The sequence below is a fragment of the Acanthaster planci genome, linkage group LG01 (assembly GCF_054643075.1).
Source record: "Acanthaster planci isolate LZ-2023a linkage group LG01, COTS_SCS, whole genome shotgun sequence".
Classification (NCBI taxonomy): Eukaryota; Metazoa; Echinodermata; class Asteroidea; order Valvatida; family Acanthasteridae; genus Acanthaster; species Acanthaster planci.
Genome location: NC_141777.1, coordinates 14,952,309 through 14,973,446, shown reverse-complemented (window position 1 = coordinate 14,973,446; position 21,138 = coordinate 14,952,309). Strand labels below are relative to the sequence as shown.

At 40.3% G+C, this 21,138-nt stretch overlaps 1 pseudogene across 1 annotated transcript in view; it reads right to left on the bottom strand.

Annotated features, from left to right (window-relative positions):
- Positions 1-21,138, bottom strand: part of LOC147800455 (TOG array regulator of axonemal microtubules protein 1-like) — a 54,153-nt pseudogene that overhangs the window by 13,605 nt on the left and 19,410 nt on the right. The window contains exons 7-14 of the transcript XR_015427475.1: positions 17,896-18,137; positions 12,371-12,585; positions 10,595-10,878; positions 9,604-9,714; positions 5,780-5,934; positions 2,020-2,493; positions 1,246-1,411; positions 331-513 (exon numbers count right to left, since the gene is read on the bottom strand). The product of XR_015427475.1 is annotated as a TOG array regulator of axonemal microtubules protein 1-like (transcript). The remainder of the gene's footprint in view (positions 1-330; positions 514-1,245; positions 1,412-2,019; positions 2,494-5,779; positions 5,935-9,603; positions 9,715-10,594; positions 10,879-12,370; positions 12,586-17,895; positions 18,138-21,138) is intronic.

Genomic DNA, 21,138 nt, shown 5'->3' with positions numbered 1-21,138 from the left:
CTGTAGGGTACTCAGCACAGCTGCTAGGGCTGAGTCAACTATTTGAATAATTGACCTTCATGTTTGATTGAATATCCTAACATTTGGTCGTAATGACTGGCAGATCGTTGCACAAATCATGTTCAAAATCAGTTGCAATAACACACACAATTGTACATTATAATCAATATAATAGCTTCTCACATCTAGGAGTATCTCCAGCCACAATTTAGCAAGTTGAAAATTTCTATTCCTTTTAAATTGTTTAATGAATCATTCACTTTTTGAATCGTTAACATTTCTGTAGCTTTTCATTTGAAGCTGCTTGAAACAACACTCATTCCAGCTCACCAATCTTCATTGCCGAGTAATTTCAAGGCATCTTGCAGCACCTTGTCAGGATGACTGAATGGTCTCATCTCAGACACGTCACTGTTGGCCTCGTGGAGTGAAGCATTCAGTGTGCCAGACTGAGAGCCACCTGAGATGCTCCGCCCCAGGTTGTGGTGTTTGGGCGATGCTGGCTCCGTAGGCCTGATAACACAAATGTCCAACAAGAAGATTGAAGATGTCTATACTGGTGTAATTATAAAAGTTCAATTTCAGGCAAACAAGTATTGTTTTTGCACTGCGGAAGAAATACATAAGCACCAATATTGCTGAAGAGAGTCCTTTCCTGTTGCACATGGGAAATCACACACTCACACTGATTGCTTGTTCATGCCCTGGTGTCACTGACATCAGGTCCAGTCCAATTAATGGGGGCATTGTTTTCTGCAGAGCTTTTCGTTAAAGCTTGGGGCAATCGGTGTCAAAATTAATGTTTACCGTTGAGTCAGAACTGGGGAGAAAAGTATGCTGGTTCCTGGTGCTAGAACCAGTGTCACCTCATGTGACAAAGATTTCTGTCAAAGCCTGAGGCAATCGGTGTCAAAATTAATGTTTAGCGTCAAGTCAGAATGGGGAGAAAAAGTATACTGGTTCCTGGTGCAAAGGACCAGTATCACCTAACGGGACAAAGAAAACGGCTGAACCAACACTCAAATACCACTGCTGACAAGTTCATCTAATCCATGCAGTGATGTTGCTGATTGACAAAACAACGCCGCTGTACATAAGTACCCTTCCCAAGGGACCTTGTTACCACCTTACAATCACACCTTTGATACAGCCCTGAGGTTTGTGTGTTGGGAGAAATGACAGCTCATCTCTCAACTGTACAAATGTACAAAATGCCAAAGGACCATGACAATGAAGAGGTCTTACGATTTGGCTTTCTTCTTCTTGGGTGTGATGCCAGCCACCGGAGGCTTTCCCACTACCTTGGTGGGGCTGTGAGGGGCTTCAGTCCCTGTCTCCATATCTGCAGCTAGGTCCACTTCAGCTGGGCTTGTTGTGGGGTTGGCTGGGTTGGAACCTGAAATTTGTAGGTCTGGTCAAGGCCAACAAAACATCAAAATTTACAATCAAATACAGGATCTTGACAAATGGAACATTGGACAAATCTGTGGGACCTTGTTACACTGGGTAGTTGGAAGCAACCCAACTGCAGGGTTGGAGTCAGTGGGAGGTACAGTAGTCCCTTATGTCAATTCAAGATCTCAGGGTGACTGGATGACTCCAACTCCATGACATAATTCGTCGCATATCTGACAAACCGACAAATTTAAAATATCACTGTTTTTGAGAAAAATACAGTTTCAGTTAAGCAGTTATTACATGCTCGTTTTTGATATTCAATTCAACCCTCTTTTCATCTCTGTGTATAAAAGATATGAATTGGTATTTGAAATCATTTCCTGATCTGTATTTTTGGCTCTATAAGCAATACTTTAAATACTGCTGTCAAACCTATTCATTAGTTCGTGAGGTAAAATCTGAAAATCTCCAGAACAGTCGATTCACTGGTTCGTCAGACATGAGACAACTTTGACATTGGGATACTTTCTTCGACCTGCCAAGACAACTTACTTTCATAACTGTTGTGTGCTATTGCTGTAAGGTTGGTTTCTAGTAGAGTCAGAATGCTGATATTCTTACCTGTTATACCTGCTGCTGTGTTATTTTCCATCTCCAGATGTCTCAACTTATCCCGCTGTCTCTGTTCAGCCCTCTGCCTTGCTCTTTCTCTCTCCTCTTCCTTAGCCTTGCGATAGGCCTCCTTACGTTCCTCCTCCAAGGCCCGGTTGCGTGCCTCCCTCTTCTCCTCGGCCTCTTTCCTCCTCTTGGCCTTCTCCTCAAGTATGCGCCGCCTCTCTTCCCTCTCCGCCTCCAGGGCCCGCCTCTTGGCCTCATCGCTCTCTTCCGCCGCCTCCGCTGGGCCTCACGCTCCTCCTCCATGGCCTGGCGGCGCTCTGCCTCCATGGTCCGACGTCGCTCCTCCCTCTCCTGCTGGGCTTTCTCCCGTAAGGCCTGTACCTCGGCTTGGCGCTGCTCCAATTCCTTCTTCTGTGCCAGCTGCCTCTCCACCATCTTGTCCTGGAGTGCTCTGGACATGGCTATGTTATATGCATCCTGTCAAGAGGGGAAATAAGATTGCTCAATGTGATTATTAAACTCCTGCATGATTCCATGACATTACCAGAAGAAAATACAAGTATGAAAAGTTCTATGTTTATGTCATTATTCCTTTATAAATGCTTGTTACTTTAGAATGTATTTCAATAAAGCTTAAGTTGGGTCCCTTTTAACCAAAAAACTTACACCAAGCTATGTTATCCATGAAGCATTCAACTTGTTCAAAGTTGAGAATGCCCCTCCCCCAAAAAAAGAAGAAAAACCTACAACATCAAAAAAAAAAAAATGCTTGAGGACCGTCTTCAAAATCCATATTTTCTGGCATTTATTTGGCAGTTTATGAAATAAACTCGTCACTTTCGTAATAAACATAACAGCTGACTAACACTGTTAATCTCCTCTTGAAACACCAAAAGTAAAAGTAATGAAAATTACCTTTTCACATCTCTTTGCTTTATAAAACACATACATGTAGTACATGTATGTATTTTATAAAGCAAAGAGATGTACATGTGCTGCTCAGGTGTAACATACACTGGATATGTACATGGGCTGGTATCAATAGCCTTGTCTACATACAGTGAACTCCGGCTAAGTCGGCACTCTCGGGACTCAAGAAATTATGACGACTTATGCAAATGCCGACTTGTGCTGTAAGTCATCATTTTGCTGACTTACACGTACATATGTACATGTACATGTTTTGCCAATGTACATGTACATTATGATTCCTTGCGCTAATTCAATGACCTTGATTTACCCTGGTTTATTTCTACCTCCATGGTCGATCCCAGCAAATTCATTCTCGATTATTATCCTCACGGGCTGCAAATTCGATAATTGATTATGTGCCCCTAAGGATGAAACAAGGACAACAAAGCCACTTGCACATCACATCATGACTTGACAGTGCAATACGTACATGTACGTGATACAGTTATGATACAGAAAACATACACTCATCTGTACACGCATTGGTTAAGTTTGTTCGATAAGGCGACCCCCAAAATGGACAGAGCGCATGCATGTACATGTAGCACCAGAGGGGTTACTGGTATTGATGTACTCATGCTGGCTGATTATCAACCACGGCCTGCGCTGCTAATAAACAGACATCAGTCAAGCAGTGTGGGACTTGCCAACTGACACTTCATGGCAACCACAGCAAGGAAACTGATACTGAAGCACTATTTTTCTTTATGCTGACTTACACAAAGAAATTTTTGTGGTTTTGTGGAAAAGGGACCGAGAAAAACATGCTGACTTATACGAAATGACGACTTATAAATGCCAGACTTAGAAATGAAATTTTCAATGGAAATGCATTACAGACGATCGGGACTTTTGTCAAAAGGCTGACTTACATATGTTGAGCTAAGCTATGCCGACTTAGTCGGAGTTTACTGTGTTTCACTCTTTCTATAAATTGCACGACTCAAGAATTTTTTCACAGCAAGTCACATTTAACAATTTCAATTTATCAAATCCAATGAAAAAATATTGCTTCATCAACGCAGGTGACATTTCCCTTTTTTAAGAATTCACGATTAAAAATCAATAAAAGTTAATATGGGTAGTTATTTATTGCAGCTCAAGGCTACTGGCAGCTTTGCCTGCTGGTGATAAATGAGGTCTGTTGCATCAACGGGATGGAGACCACAGCTCCCATTTCTCTTGCTAGACTTCAATTTGCTCCAGGCAGCTTTGTTTTGACATCTGATGGATGTTTGTTATGATTCCATTTGCCTCTGGGCACAAGTCCAAATATTATTATAAAATGTGGGTAATTCCAGAAATTAAGGGTCCTTTTTTGCGTTCCTGTCACATCTGACATATGATTTGTAAGTTCAGAACACATTTTCTTAATTCCAAGAGTGATGAATTAATGCGAATTACCTGCCAAACAAATAGCGATAGTTTGAAATCAATTTCGATGATATCTCCATGTCAAATAACAAAGGTGACAAAAATGTCACACTTTTGGACCCCTAATTTCTGGGATTACCCATATAGCACTCGAAATCCTTTCTGTTTTGGAGACAGCTGAAATGTGCAATGGAGGAAAAGAGACTGGCGAAAGAAACAACCAGCTCAGAAAAAAAGTGTGAAAAGGTGCATCAGGCATTTACAGCTATTATTAGAATACATTCTTAGTGCTGTTTGACCCTTGTTTTCTTGCAAAAAGTGGGACATGTGTGCCCTTGTAGATTCAGGGGTGAGATTGACCAATGATAAAAATGGCTGAAAACAGCTGAAAAAAGGTATTAAGAAACCGAGCTGTGAAAATCTCCTATACTTTTGAACACAGCCAGTGAGGAAAAAAAGCTGAAATCCAAAACAAAAAAAGCTGAAATCAGCTGAAAAGCTGAGAAATCTCTCCCGTGTAGACTAATGCTGAGAATTCATGCAGACTAATCCGGGGTGACGCCAATTTACTGCAGGTGCAAACACACACTCACATGGTGTTCTTTACACGACACAATTCTTTGTTGGTGGAAGCGGCATGTGACGCATGCACATATGTGAGCATTATGTTTATTTCAAAATTGGAATTGGGAATCCAGAATTGGCTTTTGAAATAATACAGGCATCTTTTCTGCATTACTGACACATTGGAGAGTTCTACTGAATTTCTTATTATAGCCATCATTCGTTTCCTGTATTTCTGCATCATTTTTTCTGACCATGCATATGACTTGGTAATTTTGACTATGGCACTGAACAACAAGATGCACAAAATCAGTGTAAAATAGCTTTACATTTTTCAGATACACATTGTTATCAGTGAGAAAACTGTTTCTCTTTTATCTTTTCCAAATTAAACCCAATATCAGCCAATGACTCCAGCTACTGGCATTTCTCCTATAAATTGTCCAAGGCAAGGACAAGGTTACTTCAAACAGTACATAACAGCTGAAAAGATGGGCAAATTTCAAAGCATTGTCAGCTAAAATTTATTCCAAAGTTTACCATTCCCCTGATGAATTTCCGTCTTTTGAACATGCCTTGCTATTGCTTAGAAAGTCAAGCTCATGCTGTAAATTTTGTATGCTACTCCAAGCAGCTCTTCAATGTAACATCAGGCACACTTTGTATTGCATGCATGACAGTATTTCACAAAACTGACCATAAAATTCACAAAATTGTAGCGAAGCCAACCAAGTTAAATATACAAACAAGGCCTTTTTGTTGTTAAAGCATACTGGAGTTTTTCCCAATTTTTACAAATTTATTCTGTTAAATATGGGACCTGAAGGAATTGATTGGAAAAACAAGCACAAACCTCTTCCCCGTTTTCCCCTTGGCCATCGCTCTCAGGCGAACTGGAGTTCCGTGTGTAATGGCGACCTTTGACCCCACCCTCCTTGGCGTCACTCTTCTTCCTCAAGTTGGACGTTGGTGAGGCGTCTGAGCCAGTGTTCTTGCCGTTGAAAACATCTGCAACGACACCAGACTGAGGTTTAGAGCAATGTTTCTCACCAACTCACTCAAGTTCACACGAGTGCACCTGTCTGCTGTTTTAGGACTATCACATCCCTGGCTCCATGGATATACCCACATACAAATAAATGCACACATGTACATACATATATTTCTAATTCTATCCAACCTTCGTGACCTGTTACCTGTGTGATGTAATCATGAACATTTTAAGCGTCTGTACCAGCTACATGTACATGACACAAACATTGTCCTCATCACAGTAACAGTAACTGTGATGACATTACACATGACATGTACAAGTACCGGTATATCTTACAGTCCTCTCCTGTTTAAAGTGGATTCAGGCTGTGTATTACCAAATCTTATGTACAGGTACCAGTACGTACATGTGCATATTGCATACGTGTACATGTGCTTGTACAATGTACATGTACATATGCATGTACATGTACCTCATTAGAGCGGCAGTTTTTACTCAGATCTCAGCTGTCCAATGGCAGCTTTTGTTTTTAATTTGGTAACGGTACATGATTTTATCTCCAGACTTCAAATATACCGGTACATGTACCTGCATCTTTCATGTTTTATTTGAATCAACTTTTTTTCTGAGAGACTGTTCTTTAAAACACAAGGACTATGAGTAATTAACGGTGGTCCCAAAGAACCAATGTATGATACCAATTGAGACCTGGATTGGTGAAATCATCACTGTGTCCAGATCAACCGCAAGCACTCACAGAATTGTACCAATGAATGGCTAAATGTCAAATCATAAATGAAGCAAAATTTGACAATTCTTAATGAGAAAATGCACAATGCTCAAAACATACATGTATATGATGATGTAATTTTTTTTTAAAAAGACAACGATATCTGTGATTGGCACATACATGTACACGTACACCATGTGAAGAGTGGTCCTGGATACCTGTAATGTCACTGGTCTAGAATGGTCATGTTCCAAGTCTTGGCAATCAACATTTGTACTGTACATGTATATATAGTCCTGCCAATTTTAGCATATGGCCAACCTGTTTGGCACCTTTACACTGCAATACTTGTAAATAAAATTGAAAATGTGCAGTATCGTGCCACCAGGATGATACTTAAACGTCTTAACTGGTCTTCCCTTAACTCAAGACCAAGGTTTTTAGTGATTAGTTACGGTACGCAATGAAAACATTGTATGCGATATTGTCAGGCAGTACATCTCGGTGAACAGTCGGCATGCTGGCAATGTAAGGTTCAACCACCTCAGAGCTTGTACGCAGAGACTTTGCTGTTCTGCGGTGAATACTTTCCCACAAAATTGGGATAACTGACTGATCCACTGAGGTCTGGGGTGGTTGAGCTTTCATTACAGAGGTGGGCCAATTTGCTGACATGTGACATCCATGAATTGGACGGTGCGTGTTTGTTTAGTGATGATTAGTTTTACTTTTTATTCCTTTTGTTTTTAGGTGCTTCACAGTTTACTCATAATTTTTTACTGCTGATTCATCCTGGATTATCTTGTTTGCTATCTCCCTTTTGGTTCCTTCTATTTGGTTCCTACATTTTTTCTTGTTCTTGTGTTCTGCGTTAGTAACTTCTTGAGTGTTTTTTAATAATTTTTCTTTTAACGTGTAATGTAATTTTTCTTAATTGTGTACTGTGTAATCGTTCAATTTTTTGCTGGTATTAAACAAATATAGTACTCTTTTAACTTTTTTCTTGTAGCTATCATTTTGTTAATAAAATGTTAGTTTTCTTTTCAAGATGGCTGTAAAAATCTATTTTGTTTTATAACAGATATAAATTATTTTATTGCCAGTGGAGTTGGAGGCCCTTAGGTCACAGTTTTAAGTAAACGTTTTCAACTCCAGGCATATGCCACTGGTTAATCAGTTTGAATTGTGTATTATATTGTTCTGTATTACACTGTCAATTTTGTACAGCTTAACCACTTCGTGCTGGGGCATTTTTCAACGTTGATGATGCTAGGCCGGCATGACAATCATTTTTTTCCGTTTTCAAAATCCTTCAAAAATTCATCATTCCATTTAACGGTCGTTTATAGCCACACAAAGTAATCTTTAGGCACTACTCTAAGTTGACAGGTGACCTTCATTGATGCCCGAGTATTTCAGCTGGTGTTACAAACCAATGGCCAATCTCACACATTGTGACCCTCAGCCACAATAACGATTTTTGAGTGACTGGCAGGACATTCAATCATTTTGCATCACAAGTGGGAACTGCAAATAAATGAAAAAACTGCAGACCCTTGAAAGCCCAGACATGAAACTTTTTAAAAAATTAAAATGTAACGCAATTTAAATACATGAGTACATGCACATATGATACTTGGGGAAGTCGGTGGCGCATAAGCCCAACGTAACAATAAAAGTGTCCTCCGATTTCTCTTATACATGTACATGAAGTTACTCATCTGGTATGTGCGAGACAAAGTCTCAAAAGCATGTCAACTAGAAGAAAGGTTGGTAACAAAAACCATTTAAATCTGTAATGAACCTCACTCAGCGAGCCATTAGGAGCACCAGGCTTGTTATGTTGTTTTGAAATATTTGGACAGAAATTGGCTGGTCCAAAAACAGATGGCCTAAAATACCCCCTTCTTCCTAATTACATGTAGATTTGCAGCTGCAATGCTGCAAAATGGGATCTTTTATCTGTCAAGCACAATATGTTGCTGTAAATTATAAACATTTAAATGTACATGTACAAAGTACATGTACTTCAAAGCATCTTACAATCATTGTACTTTGAGTGAATTTGAAAGTAGATTCCTCAACCAAAGGATTTGCATCAGCCACAGGCGACGAGTGTTTCAAACAGACGAGCTGGCTGGTTTGAACCTGGGTTGTGGTATACATGTACACAACAAAATTATAGGAAATATCCCTACAAATGTCATCCTTACAACAAACAGACGATGGCTTTAATGTAAATTTTTTTTGTAAAATTGTTTGATGTTGTGAAGGCAGTGATGCTGAAAACAACATCAACAGAGAGGAAGGCCAGATCTTCACAATATACATGTATTTCAAGTATGAATACTTTTCATTTTCCAACTTTAGAGCATTTTCTTATATACATATATTTACCAAAAAAATGGGGTACAAAGGTGTCAGTCTGTTACCATAGCAACAAGTCTCCTGATCCTTACAAACGTCTCTGATGTGCATGGAGGGACACTTCAACCAAAGAAACAGCATCAGACTTTAGGTCTTATTACTACTTATTACCACCATCTGATAGAACAGGATAAACTGTGAAAATCCGTCCAATCTGTCAGTCTGTTACCAACTGAATTACACAACACTAGCTACCATGGCTACCATGGTTACTAGGACTGAAACAAACTGAGAGTACAAAATTAGTGAAATGACAAACAGATATTCACCCATCTTCAAACAAAGTAAGAGATATATTATTTTGTACAACTACACAGCGGAAGGATCTGTGATCACCCTGAGTTTCCCTACCAGCTTACAGGTGTGCAATTAAAATTGGTACTACATTTTTGCATCCCAATTAACATCTTTAGCCTTTACTTGTTTTGGCCTACATTCTGCTAACAGATTCTGGCAGCTGTGAATGGCATTGCGCCATCATTGTTAGTAGCTAGAGAGAAGGGCAGTCACAGTACATGTAGCTTACTTTTGCCGATGACGATGGCCAAGTCCTCCCTGGCACTGTTGTTCTGATCACTGACATCTATTCCTCCTGTGTGGTGCAACGAAGCCATGGAAAGAGGCGACAGCAAAGGACCTATGGTACACAGAACATGAACAGAAATCCATTTCTCATTGCATAGGATTCTTTTATGTGTACAGTCTGAGTGCTCTACTAGGGACACAAAACACATGCGGACAACAGTACTCTGCCTCAGAAATGTACCAACTTTTACAAAAGGTTTATTCCATCATTGCCTGATTAACCCGAACACTCCTCAGTCCTCCAACAGGTGAAGGATTGAGGAGGGTTAGGGTTAAGTTTTAAGTCGGATGAATATTCTGTTGGGGAAACAGACTGGGTCCGTTTGAGAGCTACTGGTACGGTTGAGCTGTTCCCAAAATCCCTGGTAAACTTGAATGTAGAGAGTAAATACACCCAAGAATGAAGATTTAAAATGAGTAGGACTATGAGCGTTTGATCAGTAAAAGGGAACGAAAAACACAAAAAATTTTTCCAGTAATTCCAATGTTTTGCTTTTACAATGCTCAGCAAGCAAACCTTCATTCCCAAACATTCATTTCAAGCCATACACGGAACCCTACATATTTTGCCTTGTCTCTGAGGTTATGGATAATGATTCATGCGATGAATCAATTACCGTGCACAAAACCCCAGAAGACAATCACAAGATCTGCAGTCTGAATTCAAGTCACAAGCTACTCCAATGAACTGCAACTAAACTGTCATTGTTCACCCTGTTACTTGTGAATGGTCTTGCAAAGGGTCTTGTGACGGTCATGACTATAGCACTGATGCATCACAACAAAAGTATATAATCTACACTTATATTGAACTTATAGGTAACTTTTGCCACTTCTCTCTGGACAATTTCTTTCGCGAACACATGAATCAATACATAAATGAAGAGCAGAGATATTCTACATGCACAAAGTACAAGACAAGGCATACTGACCTTTTTGTTGGCGCCTTCTCTCCTGTCCATTCTGTGCTTTGTGGGCATGTGTTGGGATGGGCGGGGAGCTGGTCCGGTTGCTGCCATAGCCCTGGCCGACGATGCTGACATCTGAGGTGGGCTTGTGGCGGAAGGTCACACCAGACGACGGGCTGTACTCAAAGGGGACGGCGTCTGGGCTGTCCTCGGGCCGGTCCAGGGAGTTTCGGCGGCTGCCTTTGCCTGATGAAGACCTGGCCATCCTGGGCTTTGTGCTGAAGGGAACATCAGAGTTGGCCTTCAGCCTGTGTGGAGAATGAATGATGCCAATGTTAATATGACATGCCCCATCATGAGACAGCACAAGAGGGTAATATTATACATGTACATACATGTATAAAGCGAGTTTATGAGCGCACTGGAAGGAATTATTTCATGAGGTGAAAAACTGAATGCTGTATTCAACAAGGTGAAGCTCAGTGGAACAGAACATTCAATACATCACCAAGCCATACTAGGACTGTCGAGTTAGATTAATAACAAAATGAAAAACATGAAATGTTCAGCAGGTCTTACTAACAGTAACCTTTTTATATGATAAGGTAATGTTAAGCATCCTTTTTTCTGGGTTAATTAATTTTGGTTTCAATTCATTCAATCTGCGAACATTCAAAGTCACCTAATGTCTTGTAGCAAATGACAACTACTTCATAATGGCCTTCATTATTACAAGAACACAGACATTCTCTTAACTTTCTCAAAAGGAAACGACGGTGTGGAAAATGAAATCAACAACTCTTATCACATGCACAGCAGACAGATGTAAGCTGGATTAGTCCTTGCCTGTAAAAAAAATGATTGCAATGCGCACCAAAAACACGAACGGCACAACCTTGCTTAAGCCAATCAACCCAATTCATTTCTTGTCTTGGACAAAGGAGAGACTGCTTTGAACTAACGATATCCATACACGCACAGGGGCATGTATGGTGGGCGTACTTGGAAACACAATACCATTCATTTTCAGAGTAATATTAGCATTGATAATGCTAGGTCAGTTGGTGTCAATCTCTGCCAGTCTCCCTTGTGCCCTGTAAAGGGCATTCAACAGACCTTACTCACGTAGAAGCCATTTTCTTAAATTGTGCTCCCTGAATCTGTCATATTCAGTGCAACCTGGTGGGAGGTGCCAAGCTATTTCGAGGTCCGAACCTCACTTTCAGTTTTTGTTTAAATGTGGCTTAAAATGTTGAGATTTAATTAATCACAAATTTTGAATTATTCAAAATGAAAAACTGGCATTACTTTGCAATGAACTTCGATTTCATTGCTAATATTTTTACTCTCAGGTTCCAAAATGAAAAGTTAACCTCACTTTCAATTGGAGACAGCTGACACATGCATGTCAATACAGTCTATCGCTGGCTGAGCGATCTTCATGTACATGTACACTAAAAGCATACTGATCAGGACGGGATGAAGGAATGGTTCTAAACAATATGATATCCTTGGGGTGAGTACCAGTACATGAACACAAAGCAAACACCGCTTTAATGAGAGCTCCCATTTGTCAACTTTGTGTATTAAAAGGAAGAAAAAATTAACAGATTTCCATGTTCATCCCACTCAAAGGAGTCAGTTGCTGAATGATACGTTAAATGGAGGTTTCCGTTTTAGTGAAGAGCTACTGGTACATATTAATTTCGTAACCATCTGTTTGAATGACATAGCCGCGCATCACTTAATCTTGGAAACTGACATCTTCCGCAACTGGTGGCTGCCCTACAAATCACTCACCCTTTCTTCTTAGAGACAGGATACCTCTCCAGCGAATCCTCCATCTTGCTGCTGTTCATGGTGGAGAACATACTGAAGAAGCCGCTCTCGTCCAAGGGGGAGACCGTTGAAGACAGGTTATTATTGGACTGGCAGTGTCTGTCCAGGTCGCGAGATGCTAGCTTCTCCGCTCTCTTCTTGGCTGCACTGCTCCGTACATTTTGCAAGGAACTTAACTGGGATGGGGAAAAATGTTTAATTTAAAAGCTTCCCATGCTACACAAGTATCTAACAAAGACAAACAGTAGTGCTCACTCTTGGTTCTTCATTTGGAAAGTTTTACATGAGGGATAATAAAACGGATATCGTAACAGTTATAAAAAGGTTTCGTTTGGATTTAAGCTTCAGGGAAGTGTCATTCCAACAGACAGACACAGTGGCAACATTTTTACCTTTGTAATATACATTGTGTCGGTGCACAAACATTTGCACTTAAACACAATAAATGAAAAAAAATGGTCTTGTGCACTTGCATCCACAAAGCCATCTCTGAACACCCTTTCACTTCCTGAAAGCAACAACTGATCCAACACATTCTCCAGCTAGTCATTCACTTAAACACTCAATTTAAAATGCATCTCGCATGCACTGAAAAAACACACATGCCCCATACAAACGGAATAACCAAGACAATAATGCAGAGCTTCCCTGGTTGAAGCCAACTTGCAGCTTCACACTTCAGCTGCAAGACACTGAAGTGATCCCATGGCCTCGGATGATGTCAATCAAGGTTTTCCCCCAGTCAGTAATGAAATCACTGGCTGGTTCAATTGCCCGAAGATACAATGTACTTTCTAGCTTATAAGCGACTGCATTTGTAGACACCTGCAAAGTGATGGCAGACGGCACTTCTAAAGCAGATCTGACTAGTGTACATGTATACAAATTTTATACACAGACATTTCAAAAACCGAACGTGTACCAGTACATGTAGGCAGGAGAGTACATGTTCAGGTAGGCCTATACACAATGAAATTGAAAATGGACTTTAGGTCTTTAACTGTGGAACAAGATTCATTACAAGATACATGTACATGTATGTAGACAAATGCAGACAAATTACCTGAACATCTGTTCGGAATGTTTGAAAAAAATTCTTGATCACAACATATTGGTACCGCTATATCCCTTCTTGGTGGTACTGCATTTTGCTTTATGGAAAAAAAATGCATGTACAGGTACCGGGTACATTAGTGGAATTTTCTTAATGACTCAACCACAAGCACCAACTACATGCAGGTACAAGTATCCAGTGGTAATTTCCAATGTAATGTAATTTACTATGAACACCTCTTGCTATTAAACTGCCTATGTACTAAAAGAAAGTTTTAAGAAAACTTAAGAAGCTCTATGTTTTAAGAAACTTAAAAAGAAATGTGTCTCTATGTTTTAAGAAACTTAACACATAGAGAAAATGTACATGGAACATTGAATTTGTTTCATTTCGAGAAATTCTTCATTTCTGAAGCTGAAAAGTGACCTAACCTTCCAATGAGACTTCTGGTCAGCTACATTTTACACAGGAGGGCAACATGACAACCTTCAACGGCACGTTAGTTTACTTACAAAAAAATTGCCTACAACATGCATGTACAAAGAGAATATTATGTTTATCTGACCAACCTGTGTGAAGACATTGAGATGCCATCTTTTGGTTTAATTTCTGTTTATTTCATTGAGTTTTTACTTTTATTTAATTCTGTTCATCCAACGATACATTCAGGACAAATTACAGGAGGAAGTGACAATTATAAAAAGACAATCAAGAAATGTTCAGATTTAGAGGTGGGAGGAAAAACCCTGGATTACTCAGGGATGAGATTCTTGGTAAATGAAAAAAGCTGAAATTTGTGAGCGCCCAGCACGAAGCCCTTTACGGCAAGCAGGCCCCAGGAAATTTTTCAACTTTAGATGATTTGTGGTGCAATCTAATGCTAGGCCCCTCTGGGACACATTTTACAACAGAAACATTTGTGAAAGTCCATACTCTGAAAAACCTGGCCTAACCTGTTTATTATTTGTAAACTTGATATGTGTTATACATGTAAAGACCCACCACATCGTTTTGTTCATCACTTATGGTTTGTCATGTGCTTCAAAATACATGTTGATTATGTTCACATATACATGCACCTAATAGACGATAATTCGTTTTTCCATGTGTAGAGTTCGCTGTTGTATTTCAACGATTCTCCATGTGCTGTTAAGGAATTTTTGCCCCACAAAGCGTAATTAATTTCTAACATTACATCACACTACAGCCTTACCAGGTTTTGCCAATTTTCAAATAGATTTGGACAAGAACACTAATCCTATTTTGGCCTCAACCCACTCCCATCGCCAGGAATTTTGATCCCTTTGTCAATGAGCTTCACTTTTCCTTCTTCTTGAGGAAGATGTCTTTACAGGCAGACATGATGATGGAAACAACACACACAACGGTACGTTTTTCTGTGATAACACACAGAAAGTATTCAGGGTTCCAGGCGCAGTGGCTTTGCGTCGCATGAAAAGTGGAAAAGTCATTAGCTTATATGAGGATACATGTACGTCATGAAAATAGGCCTATCAAAGCGATTGTCACAACTGACAGTTACCTGGAAACAAACACATTTCCTACAGAGATGGTTATTGGTCAGCACTGGTTTTGGTGAGCCAATGGAATGTGTTGCTTTATCTTACCGGTATCTCCCAATTCTAGCCTGGTACTGGTTCGGATCTGTGTGTAGGTTGACAGTGTGTGCCTAAACTACACATGAACGTACAAAATTTGTGCCCTTCGTGGTCAACATGATTTTAATATTCTGAGGGCAAAATAAAAATTACGTGACACATGGAAAGCAAGTAACGAGAAATGCAATTTCATCTTATTTCACAACAAATTGAGGCTCAATAATATCATATCTGATACCTGGAAGTTGAAAATTATCTTGATGAAACAGGTCGGAAAAGTTTAAAATATCGGAATTTCTAAGTCGACAATCGCCGTATCCAACAGTCCAAAAAGGTGGAACTTATTTGCAAAAGCAAATTTTGAAAGTCCCAAAAGCGGAATAATCTTATCCCTGATGTTACGATCCCAGTTGATCCAAATCCTTTTGTGTCTCCCTGAAAAGGTACGTGTGGAATTTACGCATGTTCCAAAAAAAAAAACCTATAAAAGACTCCGTAGTCATTGATTTCGCTCTCAGTCAGTGCCTATATGCTTTAAGCATGTGCGTTCCGAAATAGCCGGCATTGGGTCAGCACCTCCTCATCGTCTTCTCCTCTTTACCGCTGGACCGTGGCCAAGGCTAACACCGCTGAGGGACCGTGGGCCCTGGAGTGTCATGGCTCCATGTGGAAGCCGAATCTCGGGGATCGACACGGACCTACATGTACCTGTCTGAACTGGGCTGTTATGGCGCGGAGTGTGGAGGTGCTTGGCCCGACGACCACGCTCTTTTAGCCATGGCACTGACTGGGCGGGGCCTAATTTTCTTCCTCTCTTGTGTTGAGGTAATTATACTCGGTGGAATATAATTTGCCTCTTTGCGTATTAATATGCTTTTTTTATGCTGGGCTGTGCTAATGTAAATAATTTGCTTATATGCTTTTGACTGTTCAAATTCACGGTGTTCTTGCATGAGAAGTTTAAGTTGCAGCAAACCACTAGATCTACATGTACTTTGTTTTAATTTACTGCTTTGCTGATTTAAGTTTATAATTAAATGTTATTCCAAATTAGTTCCTTTATTGTTCTTTGCTTGTATTTTTAGTGTCCTGGTTCCCGTCTTTTGATTTTTCTTCTGCCGTGCGTTCTCCGCACGTAACACTGATTAATATTCAAGGAAAGCCCATGGGATCAAGCAAGTTCTGAGAACCCAATTCACCAGCTGACCTAAGAATGCAGGTGAGATTTGAACCCAGGTTGCAGAGGTGGAAGGGGAAGAAAGAGCTACATGCACCTGTACTGTGCCACGCTGACCCTCTGTAATTTTAAGAGTCAAAGTCTCTGTTGCTCAACAATTGTGGACTAAGCAAAAAGGGCAAACTGAAATTAAGGGTGTCCTGGGGCTTTGTACCAGTAGTAAATCTGCTGGGTTATTTTCGCCAACTGGCTGCTGCAGTACTTACTTACTTACCAACAAACCAAACAACAAACAACACAAACAATTTACAAAGAGCAAAACACTGTAAGAAACAGAAATTCTAGCAACCCTTAATGCCGAAGGTGCAGTGACAGTGAAGCCCTAGCCGGAGATCACATCACTGTATTCCTTTGAATACATGCAGTATAGCATAGACACAAAAAATGACCATAAATCTTGAGAAAAGACATGAGAATGAAAAAATGGAACTGAGGTTTAAGCTAGTCACAAAGGTGCTTTTCAAGGAGAAAAAAACATCCTGCTCCATGGCCCCTCAATACTGACTTATCACAGCAGATGAGCGGATAACATCTGAGTACCTTCAGGCCCAAACACTCTCCTCCTCTCATTCCCAGCTGCCCTCTGTGGCCTTTCTTAATCAGAGTGCATGGCTGAGCAACTTCTCAGTGCTTACATATACACAATGCTGGTGCATTATCAGACATGAACATGAGCCTACAAGGTGATAAGCCTCCACAGGCCAGTCACATGCAATTTGAGACTGTGAGATGTTAACAAGATGTGAACTTCTGCATGAGCTATGCAACACTAGCAGAGCCACAGGATATGTGCAAAATTTGGCCAGCTTTAGACTTTCACATCTTTAAGTACATGTACTTCACAACCGATCAATTTCACATTAATTGTCACAACACATTATTTCTTTGAAAAAAAAAGAGGAAGTCACAGAAACTTTGACAAAAATTATCCAAAATCACATCGTAATCCTGGAACAGAAAGTGGATAACAGCATTAAAGAGTGACGAAGCAGTACAGACCTTTTCTACCCCACATGACTATATGTAAACAATACCACCACATGTGGACAGCCTTAGCCACAGTGATCGCATATATTCCTTTGGGCAGCTTCAACCATGCGCACATGCGAACACTGCATGCTTGACTAATTTATCTTGAACAGGTAGATTACCACCACAACACTATGCACTCATTACATTACACGATCGCCACATCAAACTTTTGTTGTACTTAATTCAAAATCGGCTTTTAATTTGGTTTGGTGCAACTCTAGAATGCCTGTCGGAAACATGTGTTAAGTTAACCCAACCGTAACTTCCAAGACACTTTTCCTAGGGACCATCCGCAATCCTCCAAAATCTTTCACTAAGCAGGAAACAACTGATACACTCTTTGCACCTTTAAAAAACCTCCATCTTTAAGGAACATCATGCTCTGTGGATAGCGACTGGGCGGGATTTCCTTCAAAATCTCCGGAAGGCTTTGGAAGACACTAATGGACTAGGGTTAAGTTAAAAAAAAGAAAGAAAGGAAGAATCATTTTCATTTCAATCCCTTTCTCATTTGAGAGAGAAATGTGCTGTAAGGGAAACTTACGTCTGGCTCACTGTCTTCGTCTGACAATTCAAAGTCATCAGCATACAGATCCAAATCTTCGATGTCGTCCATGCCCTTGTAAGCCTGGTTCCGGTCCAATGGGTCCAAAATGGTCCGCCCCTGTCCCCTCCGCCCGGCTGATCGTGCCAGAGTAGGCTTGAGGGGAATGGGAGATGCCATGGCAGCACCCTTGGATTTCTTGGGTTCGTATTCTGGGGACCAGTCTGGGAGATTTGGTGGATCTGGGAGAATGAGAACATCGGAGAGAGGGAGAGAGGAATGAAAGGTGCACAAAAACTGATGCTCAACAAAAAACACTCAGCTCAAAACTATTTTTGAGATTACTAAAAACCAACCAATTCCCCCATCTGTTTCTGCAGCTTTATAGCGGCATTTACTATAAAACTGCACAACTCACTCAACCCTCCCCTTTCCAAACCAACACAAATCTCACTTTGAAAATCAATAGCACAGCAACCAAAGTACTACACCTTTACCAACCAGAGTATTGTGTCTAGGAAAATAAAATATACTCATGTTAAAATGGAAATGTGGTCATGTTACACCTATTTTTGGATGCAATTTTGAAGATGTTTCATCAAGGGTAAAGTTCAGAAAAGCCTGTGTGTATTAGGTTCTCATTAATTTCAAATGGAAAAGGGAATGCATTGCTTATGCATATTTGTCGTTGAAAACCTTTTTTTTGCTGAAATAATGGGCAATGTTTATAAAATATACATTAAATAGGCCGCTTTGACAAATGGTGCATACACAGTCAAACTAATCAGCGGTCCATGTACTGTATACATAGCACGCTATATGTACACATGTACTTTCATCAAATGCTCAACAAATCACCTTGGAGAGGCTAGAATGTACACGTACATGTACAATACCATGCAAAGTAAATGTAGTAGATATTCCTAAAAGCTTGACAAAAACTGTAAAAAAATCAGAACTGATAAAAGTACCTACACTGTTTGCTCCTTAATTTAAAAAAGCTGCGAATTGTTTTTGAGAGCTGTCGTTGAATATTGTCGATCATCAGACCTCTCTCTCGGATACTGTCCGTTTATTGGCCCAGAACAATCACATGACAGGCAATACATGTATATCCACATATCATACCGGTACTCACTGTGAGATATCTCTTTCTGCCGTATGCACGCGAGACAGAAGAGCTTTGGAAAGTTTCAGAGTGAACATTTCCACTCCTTTAGTCAGTTTTACATGGTACTAATGATACGTTTTGTACATACATGTACATGTAGGCTACCAGGGAATTTGATCAATGATTGCGCTCGTATAACAGAATTGTTCCTGTCCTAGCTGCATTTACATGTAAGGTAATGTGGGGAATGCTAACCAGACTACACATACTCACTGGTAACCGCCCTAGTTTCATATTAAAGATTACGTAATTAAAGAAAGTGAGGGAACAGTGCACTTGCAGACGATGTCCTTTATTATACTTATATCCAGAAGATGGATATGACGAAACAATTGTTGACTGCTCTGGTGTGGGATATGATGTTTTGAACATAGCACCCTCGGCTTTACCTCAGGTTGCTATGCGTCCCTGGGGTGTTCAAAACATCATATCCTACACCACAGCGGTCAACAATTGTTAAATGTCACATTCATATTTTGCATGTCACACATTATTCATCAACCGTAATGTCATGGTGCATAGTCAATCAGCTGTGTGTACATGTTGCATGGCAGCAAGTATAATGTAATTCCTCCATGAGGGTGCACGCTCGGTGCTTATTTTTCTGACGTTTTCCAGCTAAAATGATAGAAGTAGTGTCCACAACCAGACAATTGTAGCAGATCAGATTCAAGTTCGTCCACTGTGGGCAACTTTCCCAAGGCCGACGGAGCTTGTGGTGCGCAACCATACCAATATTCGACACGGATGTGGTGGGCGGTGGTCCCCAATTCTGAAGCTGACACCTGGCCCAAGATCGCCTCCCATTGACTGAATGGTAGGACTGTAGTTGCATGCATTGTTGGTTTGATTTTCACAAGAGTCCTCTGTGCATCAAAAGAGGTGGTTTTCTGCCAGATTAGTTCCTTTGCTACTGTACCTTTGCCAGTTGTGGTTAATGTGACATCACACCTTGCCAAAAATAGTTCAGGTCCAAATCTGTTGTAAGTTCCTACTTTGCAGCATGTAAGTATATTTCCCATTCTTGTAGAAGTGAGTCTTGGGGGTTGTCCAAGCCTCGTAGAGAGCTGTATTTCTCAAGTTCTTGTGGCATGGTTCCAACTTGACACGGATCAAGAATGTGACACTTTCTGTAGAACTCCAACACATCAGCATTATTAGTATGCTTGGAAAGCTTCTCAAATGCCCGTTGGAAGCTTGAATGAAACTCATTGATGGCTTCATCCTTTCTTTTCTTGTCCAGTTTAGAAAGGTAAGTGTCAGTTATCTCAACAAACAGAACCTTGGCTGATCCTTGCATCAGGTAAGTTGAATCTACATGTACAATGTTGTACATCTCTGGTGCAAATAGCTCATTGCCTTCTAGTTTGTTGAGTGTACTGTATCTTTGGAGCACACTGTGTGATGAAGTTCAGTTTCTGTGCCAAGGATTCTCTACTTTTTTTTGTCTAGGGCATTTCTCAACCTAACAACATTACCGGCAGTGCTAGTTTCCTCTCGGACAAAAAAGATGCATACACATCAAGATGGGTGTGGTGATACCGCATGGCTTGATACCATGTACCCCATCGTGTGACACATGGTTCTGCTGAAAGAGTTTTTGACACATTCTCAGGCAAATTCATTTTGCTTTTTAATTTCAAGTAGTCAAGACTGTGTCACGTTTTTTCCACTCCACAGTACATGTATGTAAACTTGCAGAAACTACAAAACAGTTTGTCCCCGTCAGCATAATAGTCACTCTTAAATTCTTAAAACAATTCCCCCTAATTTGGAACTCTGTTTCACTTCTTTTGGCATTTTGATAGCAAGCAGGCTGAACTAAAACATCCAACGATGAATTAAAATGTTTACAACGCACTCAAACTCAAAGTTCACGCAGACACCGTACTGCCGGTACTTACACGTACGATGTCAACTCAAAATATGCACGCAGCTTGCATCAGGAACCACATTTATCCGAAATTCGAAAATACATGTACATGTAGTCTGAATAAAAATCCGAGTGACAGTGCAATAAATCCACTCCAAAAAATAACAATCCTGTCAAACTCCAAAACGATGCAATCGCA